This window comes from Capra hircus, chromosome 13, assembly GCF_001704415.2.
Source record: "Capra hircus breed San Clemente chromosome 13, ASM170441v1, whole genome shotgun sequence".
Taxonomy (NCBI): domain Eukaryota; kingdom Metazoa; phylum Chordata; class Mammalia; order Artiodactyla; family Bovidae; genus Capra; species Capra hircus.
This window is the reverse complement of record NC_030820.1, coordinates 7618562-7633272: the sequence shown is the minus strand read 5'-3', so window position 1 is coordinate 7633272 and position 14711 is coordinate 7618562. Positions and strand designations below refer to the sequence as shown.

Sequence of the window (14711 nt, the reverse complement as noted above, 5' to 3'; positions counted from 1 at the left end):
GCCAAAGCAGGAATGAATTTGGAGAGACCAAGGTATGAAACAAGAGTAAATCCCCAAGAGCTAAGGTTAGTATTCAGAATCTTCAGTAGCATCTGAAACTTTAAGAAACTGAACAGAGCTTCCAAAAGATTCTGGGATTTAGGGGATACAAAACTGAAGTCCATGGCTGAACAATTAGGAAGGTCCTGGGAAGAACAAACTTTCCATTAAGACACCACAGGAATAATGTGAACTAAGACACCACAGGAATAATGTGAAATAAGCCAGCCATCTCAAAAAAACAAAGACCAGCTTCTAATAATCTCAGTGGATAGAATTAAGGTGATCTTGGAATGCTAATTGCTTGTATAAGCAAAAATAAATCACTTCTGGAAAAAAAAAAGGTAACATCTCCCACAGCCTCAAAATGTTGCCCCATTTCAAAAACATAATCTGCCTATTAAAAGATAAAAATAACGAGGCATTAAAGAGGTGAAAACTAGCCAAAAACTAACTAGCCAAAAGGTTGGAAATACTACAAGAATGCACACGTTAAAACAGAGGCTTTATCCGCAAGTAACACTACATACTACAAACTACATCTTATAATTTGTATATCATTTGTACCTTTATTCTGTTTTAGAACTTAATACTAGTTATGACATTATCACTAAAATAGAACAAAAAATGTTTAATATAACTTCTTAGTAATAATGGCAAAGAACTATTTTGCAGAAATGGTTGATATTCCATTGTGGAAATTAGCTGATTTTTTTTTAAATAAAAAAGTAACCCCTTTTCTCCTTATATTACTACAAATAGATGGTACATGACAGGAATGAAATTAAAGTGTTAATTTCACACAATAAAGGAAAAATGCAGCAAACTACTGTAAGATACATGGAAAACTAGGGCCTATTTGAATCTTAAGTTTATATGACCACACATTATGACTCTATATTCATCCTTCTTGTCTCTAAGATACTACAAGCCATACTTCAGTGCTAATCCTAACAGTTTCTGCATCAGTGGGTTCTGCATCTGAGGTTGCAGAGGACCCACTGCTCCAGGTCACTGTATTTAAAGGACTTGATCATCCTTGGATTTTGATTTCCTCTGTAGTGGAAAGGAGGGGTTGAAAACCCAATCTCCCCATGGATGAAAAGGGACAACTGTATAGACATATTCAAGTGTTATCTTTTTAACAACCCTTAAAGTAAATGTCAAATGAATATTTAAGTTTTGATTGAAAAATAGTTTCTAACTATTTTTGAGAGAATATGGGCACTGGAAAAATACCTGAAAAGCAAAATATTAGGAAAATCCTAAATATACCAAAGAATTCAGGCCTGAAGAGTAATATACAAGTAAATGTTTCAAACAAGTGTGGTTTGGAAAGATTTTAGTGATACTCTTAAGGAAAAGAAACAAACATTCTCTAAAGTAGCATACTTGCATGCCTATCTTTTTAATGCTCTATTTGCTCTCAGAGACTACAAAGTTGTGTATTAACGATATTTGTAAATTATCAGATATTTGGAAACATACTTTCTATTCACATTCGGTAGTCCCTGATTTTTCTGAATAATTTTTAAAAATCTATTCATTTCTTTCTTTGTTTACTTTTGGCCGTGCTGGGCCTCCATTGCCGCGTGGGCTTCTCTCTAGCTGCGGGAGCAGGGGCTGCTCCCCAGTGGCAGTGCCTGGGCTGCTCCCCGCAGCGGCTTCTCTTGAGGAGCACAGGCTCAGCAGTTGTGGCTTCCGGGCTCCAGAGCACAGGATCAATAGTTGTGGTGCACGGGCTCAGCTGCTCTGTTACATGTGGGATCTTCTCAGGTCAGGGATCAAACTCATGTCTCCCACAATGAGAGGCGAATTCTTTACCTCTGAGCTACCAGGGAAAGCTCTACTAGTTTTTTACTTTAAATTTTTTGTTTATATTTCTTCTCATTTAATTGTCCTTATTTGTTAAGATTTAAAAAGTGAACAGCATATAAAACAAGCAAATGTACATAATCTGAATTTCATAATAAATGAGAAAGTAATGCATGATTTTTGTCTATCTTATCCAGTCTTAAAATATATATATGCCCTTCATCATCATTTGAATTATAGAGGTCAAAAATGAAGTCATCCTTTAACCCAGAAAGCAGAGAATTTCAAATTGAGAAGTTTGAAAAAGTTTACATGTTGACCCCTTAGTAATGAAATGTGATTTTGAAAAACCCACTCTAACTTGATCTGAATTACAAAGACGGAGAATCTGAACATGTTTTCTTGAGTAATAAAAATGCAAACTCATAACAAACATTTCTTAAAGCAGCTTTTATGAAAACATAATCACAACCTAAATATATAGATTAAAATTTTAGGAAATACTCCAAACAGAGGAAATTAGTATATTTGGGGGTATATCTACTGTACATTCTTTCACATACCTTAGAAAAGATAACTCTGGCCATGTGGATCAATGCATACAACCCGTGCTCTGCCTCAGTTATTTGTTAAGGGTATACTTTAAGCATTAGCAATATAGGAAATTAAGAAGTTTTTTAAAAGTTATGTGCAAAGACTTCCTTTGAAAACCATAAGATTATATTTACTAACATAAGAGTACAAATAAACTTATACGAAGTTCAGTCACTCAGTCGTGTCCGACTCTTTGCGACCCCATGAATCGCAGCACACCAGGCCTCCTTGTCCATCACCAACTCCCGGAGTTCACTCTAACTCATGTGGATTGAGTCGGTGATGCCATCCAGCCATCTCATCCTCTGTCATCCCCTTCTCCTCCTGCCCCCAATCCCTCCCAGCATTAGGGTCTTTTCCAATGAGTCAACTCTTTGCATGAAGTAAAAGGTGTTTATTAAAGCAAGAGAGAAATGGAAGCTCTGAAATGCTTTTCACAAAATCTCTGCTGCTCATAAAAAATACCACTTATATGTACCATTTGTATCAAATGACTACAGTGTAAAGCACAGAAGGTACAGTGACAAACAACACAACAGGGAATTATACTGCAAAACTGAATTGTACACAACTGAGAAAACTAACTGGGCACAGCAAACGCTCTGGAGTTTCAGCTAAATAACTGTGTACCTCTAAAAGTTAGAGAGTCTAAAGAAATAAGTATTGCGAACAACTACCATTGCCAAGTTATGTTCTAGGAGTTCAAGATACTGCAGTGAACAAAACACACAAATCCTTGTCTTTATGGGACTATGTGCTAATAAGGGGAAAAGAGATGAAAAACAATATAAGTAATGTATATAGCTTGTGGATATTTAAGCAGAAGTGCACAGACTAAGTGGGAAATACCAATAGATTTTAATAGTCGGAGCCTCTTTGGAAGTTTTATATGGAGAAGAGAAAAAAGAACATTAGCAGTAAGCCCTACAGATGAAAAGGAAGCCATCCAAAGCTCACTCCACATTTTCTTCTGATCCCAGATAGCCAGGAGCATTACTGGAGGACAGAGGGATTGAAGGAGGGGAGGAGAGACAGGAAAGTCTCCAAATAGATTCATATCACCCACTCACAATATGATTGGAGAGACCTAATTTGGATAAACTTAGCATAGATCTAATGTAATTTTCTCCTGCTTCTGGTAATTATGCAATTCTGTATTTAGCCCTCTAGATTTCTTCCTCCAATGTCTTATCTCTCATTTTTTAGGAACAGTTCCCTTCTGATACCCTTAACATCATTTTCTCAAGGTAATGTGTCCATAGTGAGACACATGCAATGATTATAAGCAGGCAATTGTTAATTTTTTTAATTTTATGTGCTTAGAACAAGATATAGAATTTTGCAAAAAAGACTGGATTTAAAGTAAACCTCAAGAAAAAAGTAAAGAAATGGTAGATTAATTGGGCACAAAAACTATGCAGATGAGATTCTCAAAGGAATGTTAATGACAGAAGCTTGAGAAACTATTTTATTCATTGGTTTTTAACCATTCCAGGGCTCCCTTGTGCCTCAGCTGGTAAAGAATCTCCCTGCAATGTGGGAGACCTGGTTTCGATCCCTGGGTTGGGAAGATCCCCTGGAGAAGGGAAAGGCTACCCACTCCAGTATTCTGACCTGGAGAATTCCATGGACTGCATAGTCCACGGGGTCACAAAGAGTTGGACACGACTGAGTGACTTTCACAGTCACAACCATTTTAGACCTTTTTTCTTGTATTTACATAAACTTTATACTTTAATACACTCTTTCTTTTGTACTACCCACTATGTCCAAGGATAGAAAAGCAGAGTAAAGAAATTTAAAAACATAATTTTGTCTAAGTTCCTGTTTTTCAATGGCTTCAACAAGCATTCTTTTCCCACTAGCTTCAAAAGCTGTATTTAGCATTCAGGTAGTTGTAATATTATTTTGGTTCCTTTTATTTAATCCTTAATAGCTTTTAGCTATTTTGCCTTCAGTACTCTATCATGTATAGAAATATTATCATTTACTTTATCTTTAATTCAATCGTTTCCTACCTGAGAAAAATATCCAGAAGTCTGAAAAAGTATAGTGAATTCAGTTAAATCTTATCCAGATATACCCTTTGAAATACAAGGTTAGATAAAACAAAGACTGTAATATAAGATTAAAATAAATGTTTTAAATGTAAAAATTCATACACTTCATTGTGTAATAGAGAATACAGAGCATTCTCCAAATGTAGCAGCTCAATTTCAGCTTTCTTTCTTGATGTACCCTTAGAAAATGTTTTTCAAGAGAAAAAGAAGATAGGCAATTAGAAAGGAAAGGAAAAAGCAAGCTGCACAGTGCTGTAAGGCAGATGGTTTCGTCCCTGAATCTATTTTTTGGTACAAGGCAGTTATGAAGTTTTGTTGTGATCTGATAGTACACAGGTCTTCAAACGCATTTGAATTCATCTGTCACTTAATTTCATAAATCTAGGAGTACCAGCAATAAGCGTGTGTGGCTTTCAAAATCTGTAGATGTTATCAAACTTTTATAAAAATATTATTTTCCAGTTAGGTAATAAATATTCATTTCAATGATGGCATTGCTGACAGTCAATTTTCCTCCATGAGGAACAAAAAAAAATCTTAATTTTTTTGAGATCTTTAAGTGAGGTCACTTTAGAAAAATCACACTTTCAGCTATACTATTATTTTATTATTTTAAAAATCAGAAGCAAGTAAGTCTGGCAAACAAGTTGGTATTACTGTTATTATTATTATTGTTATTTTATTGCTACAACAAGTCAGGAATCTGGAAAATTAAATTATGTATACCATGGACAATTTTATATATTTGAAAAGGTAATAATAAGATAGCCAACTGTACGAGTAAAAGAAAATAAAGGAATCAGACAATTCCCCACCCATCTACAATTCCCCACCCATCTACAATTCCCCAAAGGCAATCAACAATTTTCCAAATGAAAGGTCATTTTCAAAAGGTTATGATGGTCTAAGCAGAGTAGTCCTACTACTCAAGAATCTGGCTCAATGAGTATCTTCCAATCTACTTTTAGAAATAGCATAGGGTTAGAAGAAGTGGTAAATATTCACATTATGTTTAGAAAATTAAATAACATTTTAAAAATTAATAATGATCACCACCTAGTTCAGTGATGACTTGTATTTTTCAAAGTAAAATTAAAAGAAACATAAATGAGGATATAATATATGGGGGGTAGGAGCAGGGAGTTTATAATACGACACAGACATGTCACTATTCAAAATTGATAGTTGAGCATCGATTTACGCAGTCCCCTTACTCTGCCCTTAATATGACATATTGGGATAGTACACCCCCTCACCCAAACCCACACATAGTCCAAAAGCAGGTACACATCAGTTCTTTATTTCAGAATGGAAAAAACCTATGCATAGTCAGTCTTGACTGGAAAAAGTTGAGCTATTTCATTTCTTTCAGCATCTCCTATCTAATTCTGCTGGGTAGCCTCGACTTCACAATTATTACCCAGACACTGTAAAGTTACTCTCCTTTCTCCACCTACCTCTTCCATGAGTCTCTGAACTTTTAAACCCCTGTTCCAAAGTTCTGCTTCTTCTCTTTCCAGACCCTGACTTAGGCTGATGATCACTTTTTTCTGGTTCCCCTCTGAGTGTAGCTCTGGTGTACCTCCAATTATTCAATTACTCCACTATCAGTTGTATTACAAAACGCCACCTTGTGTTTTCCTAGCTTAGCATGTTTTATGTTCTCAGAAAGGTGGTAGGGTACACATTTTGCCATACATATATCTCAAAACTGCTCTAAAGTATTAAAACCAAAGATCTTTACAAGGTATGATAGAACTTGATTGCAAAGGATTATACTATGAAAAGCAAACTCTGTATGACAACCACCAGGATCCTGATGGCAGCTCTCATGTGCTCTGTTGTGTTCAGTTGCTAAGTCGTGTCTGCCTTTTTTGTGACCCCATGCACTATAACCCATCAGGCTGCTCTGTTCATGGGATTTCCCAGGCAGGAATACTGGGGTGGGTTGCCATTTCCTCCTCCAGGGGATCTTCCTGGCGCAGGGATCCGACCCTCGTCCCCAGATTTGGCAGATGGATTCTTTACCACTGAGCCATCAGGGAAGCCCATGGGGGAACTTCAAAAAAGGTAGAATCCAAAGCCCCCAGATGATGCCTCAGGGCCACCTCTACACTGGATGCTGGAGACAGTGTGCTGTGACCCTCTGTGGTCCCCTCTCCAATATTCGTTGGTGCAGCAAGTTGAGCAGAACCAGGACAAAGTCTGACTCCTGAGAATTCATGGTTTTCTCTCCATCCCTGACACCTTCACCTTGGTTTTGCCCCTTCCCGTTTCTTTTCAAAATAATATGATTGAGCTTCGGGTCTCTAGTCTCATCCCTCCACTTCATTTGATTACTTTTCCACTTGGCTCCTGGCCTTGGTTTTTGCCATTATCATCCTGTTCTTGCCCCTCTGGACATGGGGATGATAATCCTGTCTTTCCTGCTTCTCTCTTGGCCCTTCCTCAAGATCCAAGCCTGGACCTACCTACTGGCCCCACTCCTTTCTGCCACTGCAGGATGGATCCCTTGTCCCAATGAACCTTTAGAACTCTGACTACAGGGGCCCTCTGGTCAAATTTACCCATTTTTCTTACCGCCTAGAAAGAACTATGTCTAGTCACTGTCATAGTCAAGATAAATTCCAAAGTCTGTGGCACGGTCTGTATAATGGAACACCTATGTTTTTGTTTGGCCCATTATTCACCACCCCCCAACTCCTCTAGGAACAATAACTTGAATTTTCCCTGGAAATTTATGACACTGCCACTAGATACTGCAATGGCAGGATCCTCAGTCATGTACATCCATTTTTGCTAATGGATAGAAAGGTGATAAAACACACGGCAAAAGAATGCTCTCTCCATAGAATACAATTCCTGAGCAGAGTGACAAAACGTTGCATGAAGTTCAGGCTGAGAAAGTCTAACAGCATACCGCTACTGGGATATCAACACAGAAGACTGGCCTCTGCTCTTCCTTAAACTGGCTCCTCATTTCCTTCAAGTATGATGTCTGAGAGTACTCACTCAGTCATCCAATATATCCCTTGTATGCTTATTAGCAGAGTTGGCTTCTGTTGTTTGCAATCAAAAAAAATTTTTTTTTCAGTCTAAAAGAAATCATGACCAAATCTACCTCTGTGTATTTCTCTCACCTCATTCACAGAAGCAGAACTTTTGACACATCCTTCAGTGCCTTCCCCCCATCCTGTCATCATTACCAGGCTACCCTGACCTGTATTTAGAAATGCAACATCCTGTCGGAAAAGATTTTTCATCCATTTCTAACACAGGATAACAGCTATGCCCTATCCCTGCTCTCAGCTCCTTATTTGAACTCATCCTATCACATTCCAATAATCTGTTTGCTCGTTTATTTCCTCTGAGTAAAAGCACTATATCTTTCATTGCTACATATCCAGCACAGTACCTAACATATCAGTTCAGTTCAGTCGCTCAGTCGTGTCCGACTTTACGTGACTCCATATACTGCAGCATGCCAGGCTTCCCTGTCCATCACCAACCAACTCCCACAGCTTGCTCAAACTCATGTCGGTGATGTCATCCAACCATCTCAGCCTCTGCTATCACCTTCTGCTGCCTTCAACCTTTCCCAGCACCAGGATCTTTTCTAATGAGTCAGTACTTCACATCAGGTGGCCAAAGTACTGAAGCTTCAGCTTCAGCATCAGTCCTTCCAATAAGTGTTCAGGACTGATTTCCTTTAGGATGGACTGGTTGGATCTCCTTGAAGTCCAAGGGACTCTCAAGAGTCTTCTCCAGCACCACAGTTCAAAAGCATCAATTCTTCAGGGCTCAGTTTTCTTTATGGTCCAACTCTCACATCCATACATGACCACTGGAAAAACCATAGCTTTGACTAGACGGACCTTTGTCAGCAAAGTAATATCTCAACTTTTTAATATGCTGTCTAGGTTGGTCATAGCTTTTCTTCCAAGGGGCAAGCGTCTTTTAATTTAATGGCCGTAGTCACCATCTGCAGTGATTTTGGAGCCCAAGAAAATAGTCTCTCAGTGTTTCCATTGTTTTCCAATCTATTTGCCATGAATGATGGAACCAGATGCCATTATCTTTGTTTTTTGAATGTTGACTTTTAAGCTGGCTTTTTCACTCTCCTCTTTCACTTTCATCAAGAGGCTCTTTAGTTCCTCTTCATTTTCTGCCAGAAGGGTCGTGTCATCTGCATATCTGAGGTTATTGATATTTCTCCCAGCAATCTTGATTCCAGCTGTGCTTCATCCAGCTCACACTTCGCATGATGTACTCTGCATAGCAATTAAATAACCCAGGTGACAATATACAGCCTTGACGTAGTCCCTTTCCCAATTTGGAGCCAGTCAGTTGTTTCATGGCTAGTTCTAACTGTTGCTTCTTGATCTGCATACAAATTTCTCAGGAGGCAGGTAAGGTGGTCTAGTATTCCCATATCTTTCAGAGTTTTCCAGTTTGTTGTGATCCACATAGTCAAAGGCTTTGGCGTAGTCAATAAAGCAGAAGTAGATGTCTTTCTGAAACTCTCTTGCTTTTTTGAGGATCCAACGGATGTTGGCAATGTAATCTCTGGTTCCTCTGCCTTCTCTAAGTCCAGCTTGAACACCTGGAAGTTCTCAGTTCACGTACTTTTGAAGCCTGGCTTGGAGAATGTTGAGTATTACTTTGCTAGTGTGTGAAATGAGTGCCATTGTACAGTAATTTGGACATTCTTTGGCTTTGCCTTTCTTTGGGGTTGGATCTTCCCTGTAGTTCAAACGGTAAAGAATCTGCCTGCAATGCAGGAGACTAGGGTTCAATCCCTGGGTCAGGAAGATCCTCCGGAGAAGGGAATAGCAATCCACTCCAGTATTCTCGCCTGGAGAATCTCATGGACAGAGGAGCCTGGCAGGCCACAGTCCATTTGGGATTGGAATGAAAACTGATCTTTTCCAGTCTTGTGGCCACTGCTGAGTTTTCCAAATGTGCTGGCATACTGAGTGCCTAACATATAATAGGCACCTAAATTCTTGTTGAGTAATGAATGTTGAACATCAACTCTGAGATACAACACGTAGCACACACTGTTGGTGCCCTACTAAACCCACCACCCACCTGCTGCAAGTGCTGACTGTCTGTGTCTCCCAGCTGCCCTGTTCTCTGGAGAAGTGCACAGCCACCAGTCCTCACAGACTGAGTGGAAGACTCTGAAATACCAGCTCCCCACGTCAGTGTAGGACAAGCTGTGGTGCAGTTCACAGACGCCACTACTGCCACTCAGGAGCAGAACCATAACTGGCACATAACCGAACCTTCCTTAACTCCTTTCACTGAGTCCTGCTTCCCTCCCTCTCCCCCTGAAAGGCCTCCCTCCATGAATAATGTGCACACAGATCCCTTTCTCAGGTTCTGTTTACAGACAATCCAAACTCTGGAGGTAATACTGAGACAGGTTTCTTGAACATATTTCCTCACACAGCTGAGGCTGTCAGAATGAATTCAGGGGACCGCATCAGAGCAAATGTATTTTGACGAATAGTAGCACAAAATGTAAAGTCGGTGTGTTGCCTATGGAAACATCTTTGAGACCATTGAAAAGAAGACCCTAAGCAGAACATAGACACCTCATAGAGCAATTATTTCATTATTTTTGACAAAACCTTCTTTCTAGAAAAAAATTCCTCTATCAGAAATTAAGTCAGAATCATAACAGGGGTTTAAAAATGGCCATTTGGCTCATCAGTGCTATTTAAATTGACACAGAACATAGAAGCTTTTATTTCCTAAGTTACTAAGCAACATTAAAGAAAAATGTAATCCAAAAATCTAATCTCATATCCCAATAAAGGTGTGAATCTTTATCATTTACAATATTAGGGAGAAAAATTATCTTTAAAAATATTACACTCCAATACTTAGTAATGACATTCTACAAGAGAAAGCCACTCAGTTCTGTCAGACTCTATGTGACCCCATGGACTTTACAGTCCATGGAATTCTCCAGGCCAGAATATTGGAGTGGTTAGCCGTTCCCTTCTCCAGGGGCTCTTCCCAACCCAGGGGTCGAACTCAGGTCTCCCACATTGCAGGCAGATTCTTTACCAGCTGAGCCACCAGGGAAGCCCAAGAATACTGGAGTGAGCAGCCTGTCCCTTCTCCAGGGGATCTTCCTGACCTAGAAATTGAACAGGGGTCTCCTACACTGGAAGCAGATTCTTTACCAGGTGAGCTACTTCAGTTTAGTTCAGTTGCTCAGTTGTGTCTGACTCCTTGCAACCCCATGGACTGCAGCATTCCAGGCCTTCCTTACTCAAACTCAAGTCCATCGAGTTGGTGATGCCATCCAACCATCTCATCCTCTGTTGTCCCCTTCTCCTCCCACCTTCAATCTTTCTCAGCATCAGGGTCTTTTCAAATGAGTCAGCTCTTCGCATCAGATGGGCAAAGTATTGGAGTTTCAGTTTCAACATCAGTCCTTGCACTGAATAGGTGAGCTCCTAGGGAAGCCCTGCATTCTGCAAACCAATACAATATTGTAAAGTAATTAGCCTCCAATTAAAGTAAATAAATTTATATTTAAAAGTCTACCTCCAAACAAACTTGACTAGGCTAAATAAAAGCAATTAAGGAAATGATTTCAAACATTACAATCAACTTTGAGTCATTTCTTACACGTAACAGAGTTCTTAGTCTGAGAAACACTCAGTAGATAAGCAATACAGAACTCCATAAATGAATAATCACTGACATTGTGCAACATACGCTATTGGTAGCCATCTGCAGCATGGGAAGGCATCTTTCCACTCTCCCATTTATTAGTGGAAAGAACCCTGAAGACCGAGGTTCAAGTGTTGGCTCTGTCCATATTTTATGATTTGTGTCTCTATTGTTGATAATATATTTATTATATATGCACCATTTCTTTCTAAAAACAAAATAGGTGTAGGAGATCATAAATGGTGAACCAACAAAATATTGTGGACACTGTATTAGTTGTCAATTGTTATATTTTTAAAAATTACTCCAAAATTTAGCAGTTTTAAATAACAAGCATTTATTATCTCATGTAGTTTCTTAGGGTTAGGAATCTTGGAGGAACTTAGCAGGCAGGGTCATGCTCAGGTCTCTCTGGAAGGGTGCTGCAGGCATCGCAAAACTTGAAAGGGTCTGGAGAGTGTCTTCCCAAACTCACTTACATTGTTCTTGTCAGGTCTCAGTTCCTTGCTGGCAGTTCGCTAGAGGCTTCCACTTCCCATAAGCTGCCTGGATGTCCTGAGGACAGCCATCTGTCTTCCCCCAGGGTGACTGATCCCAGGGAGAGAAGGCATGTGGTGAACAAGAGTATGAAAGATGAAAGCTGAATTCTCTTAAAACCTAATCTTGCAAGTGACATACCAACACTTCTGTAAGATGCTATTAGTCATGCAGATGAACCCTGGTTTGATTGGGAAAGAATGATATGGTGTGTGACTAGCAGGCAGTGGGAATCAGAGGGGCCCACTTCAGAGGCTGGCGACCAAGACACATTTCTGAAAGACAGAAGGCAGATGAAGTTGCACAGACCATAGCTGCTGCAGACATGGCACCACTCTTCACCACATAGCTGTGGAGGGGCTTCAGCTCAGTCAGTCAGTTCAGTCACTCAGTCGTGTCCAACTCTTTGTGACCCCATGGACTGCAGCATGCCAGGCCTCCCTGTCCATCACCAATTCCTGGGGCTTGCTCAGACTCATGTTCATCGAGTCAGTGATACCACCCAACCATCTCATCCTCTGTCGTCCCCTTCTCCTCCTGCCTTCAATCTTTCCCAGCATCAGGGTCTTTTCTAAGGAGTCAGTTCTTCACATCAGGTGGCCAAAGTACTGGAGTTTCAGCTTCAGCATCAGTCCTTCCAATGAATATTCAGAACTGATTTCCTTTAGGGTTGACTGGTTTGATCTCCTTGCAGTCCAAGGGACTCTCAAGAGTCTTCTCCAACACCACAGTTCAAAAGCATCAATTCTTCGGAGCTCAGATTTCTTTATAGTCCAACTCTCACATCCTTACATGACCACAGGAAAAACCATAGCTTTGACTAGACAGACCATTGTCAGCAATGTAATGTCTCAGCTTTTTAATATTCTAACATGTATACTGTCATGTAAGAATTGAATTGCCAGTCCATGTCTGACGTAGGGTGCAGCATGCTTGGGGCTGGTACATGGGGATGACCCAGAGAGATGTTGTGGGGAGGGAGGTGGGAGGGGGGTTCATGTTTGGGAACGCATGTAAGAATTAAAGATTTTAAAATTTAAAAAATTAAAAAAATAAATAAATAAATAAAATTTCCAAGAAAAAAAAAAATAATAATAATATGCTATCTAAGTTGTTCATAGCTCTTCCTCCAAGGAGCAAGCATCTTTTAATTTCATGTCTGCAGTCACTATCTGCAGTGATTTTGGAGCCCAAGAAAATAATGTCTCTTACTGTTTCCACTGTTTCCCCATCTATTTGCCATGAAGTGATGGGACTGGATGCTCAGAGTCAGCTAACAGTAAACAGCTCAGAATCAGCTGACAGTAAATACAGAAGTGAGATGAGGGGGTAAAATGGAAGTGATGAATTAAAGGTCCATTGCTAGAAGGAGGCATGCATTGGACCCCCTGTCTGAAGCTCTAAGACAAAAACAGCACACTCAAATATGGTGCTACGGGTGTTAGGAACAAGCAAGTAACTTAACAGAGTTTAAATGAATACAGAGGACTAGTCTGGAACTTGAGGTGATAGATTACTTTAAATATTAATTATGTTATAATAATCTTCATGATCCCATTTTCTTAAAACACATAACCTTTCTACTTTTATTTTTCCTCCTTTGACAGGGAAATTGTTACTAATTTTTCTAATAAACATTTCTTAAGCTCCTGCTAGGAACAATTTTAAGAACAGGATATAAAACAAGATAGCCAAAATCCCTGCCCTCCAGGAGCTTACATTCTAGTCTGGCAGAGACAGAAATGAGCATGAAAAGAAACAGATAAATAGTCTTTAGAAAAAATTACAGAGAGAAGGTCTGGGCAACTATCACTGAGTAGTCTTGGAAATCCTCTTTGAAGAGATACCAACTGAACTAAAAGCTTAACGATGAGAAGGAAGCATGGACACAGAGATTTGGAGAAATGGAGTTCCAGGTTGAGGGAACAGCAAATGCAAAGATTCTCAAATAAGAACATATTGGACATGACTAAAGGAATAAATGAATACAATCCAGATGAGGCATGCAGAGAAACATCCCTCTTACAATGCTAACATGGTAACAAACAGCAATAAACATCTGGCCCCATCACTGGGAAAACAAAAGGAGCGGTGGGGACTATGTTGGATTGGAGAGCAAATGGCTTATTTCAATGGGGCAGCGATGCTGCAGTCCCAGACGACTGCTGTCATATCTACAGATGTTTCAAGAGGAGCCACGCATCCAGTTTTGTGCGAAACATCTCATTTTTCAAAGGTTGATGCAAATTCTGAAATAAAACCAATATCCATTCTGCCACCTTCACTCTAAAGGAATCAAGTGACATACTTAGAGGACTTAAGGCTCTTGGTGTTTGCTTATCACCTTTAAAACTGGTCCTCTTCACTTTACATAGGGTGAGCAGAAGTAAAATAGCCTGTCTGCCCTCTCCTAGATCATGACTTCTTAAGAAAAAACATTTTAAAGGTGTAGGGAAGAACTAGAATAAAAAGAAACTTCCTAGAACAGAGTAAAAGGCAAATATTAGAGGCAGATAAGAAATTAAGATTAGATCAGAAAATTAGAATTTTTGAAGGATAAAGTAACCAAATAAAGAGTATTACAGAAATTCCTGAGTTTAAAAAAACAAAGGTATGTATATTTAAATGGTATTCTGAGTGCCAAACAGGATGAATGTAAAAAGACTTGATGTTATATATATACAATCCTGCTATATCAGAACACCAAAGGAAAAGAGATAACAAAATTTTCATCTAAGAAGAAAAACAAAATAGAGCAAACTTAAGTCAGATAACTTGAAAAGAATCAACCTGACCAAGCCATCTTATTAGCAATAGATATTTTAGAAACCAATGAGGCAAAGGACATAACATTCAGAGACAATAATTTTAAACATAGAATTTTATTTCCAGACAAAATCAGTCAGTCATGGATGTTCAATAAAAATATTCAGAAATTATCAGATATGAAAGGACTCAAAAGTTTACTTCTGC

General features: G+C 39.2%; 1 protein-coding gene across 1 annotated transcript in view; it reads right to left on the bottom strand.

Annotated features, from left to right (window-relative positions):
• MACROD2 (MACRO domain containing 2) overlaps positions 1-14711 on the bottom strand; it is a 2334919-nt gene that overhangs the window by 2053491 nt on the left and 266717 nt on the right. The gene's annotated exons all lie outside the window — the stretch shown is intronic.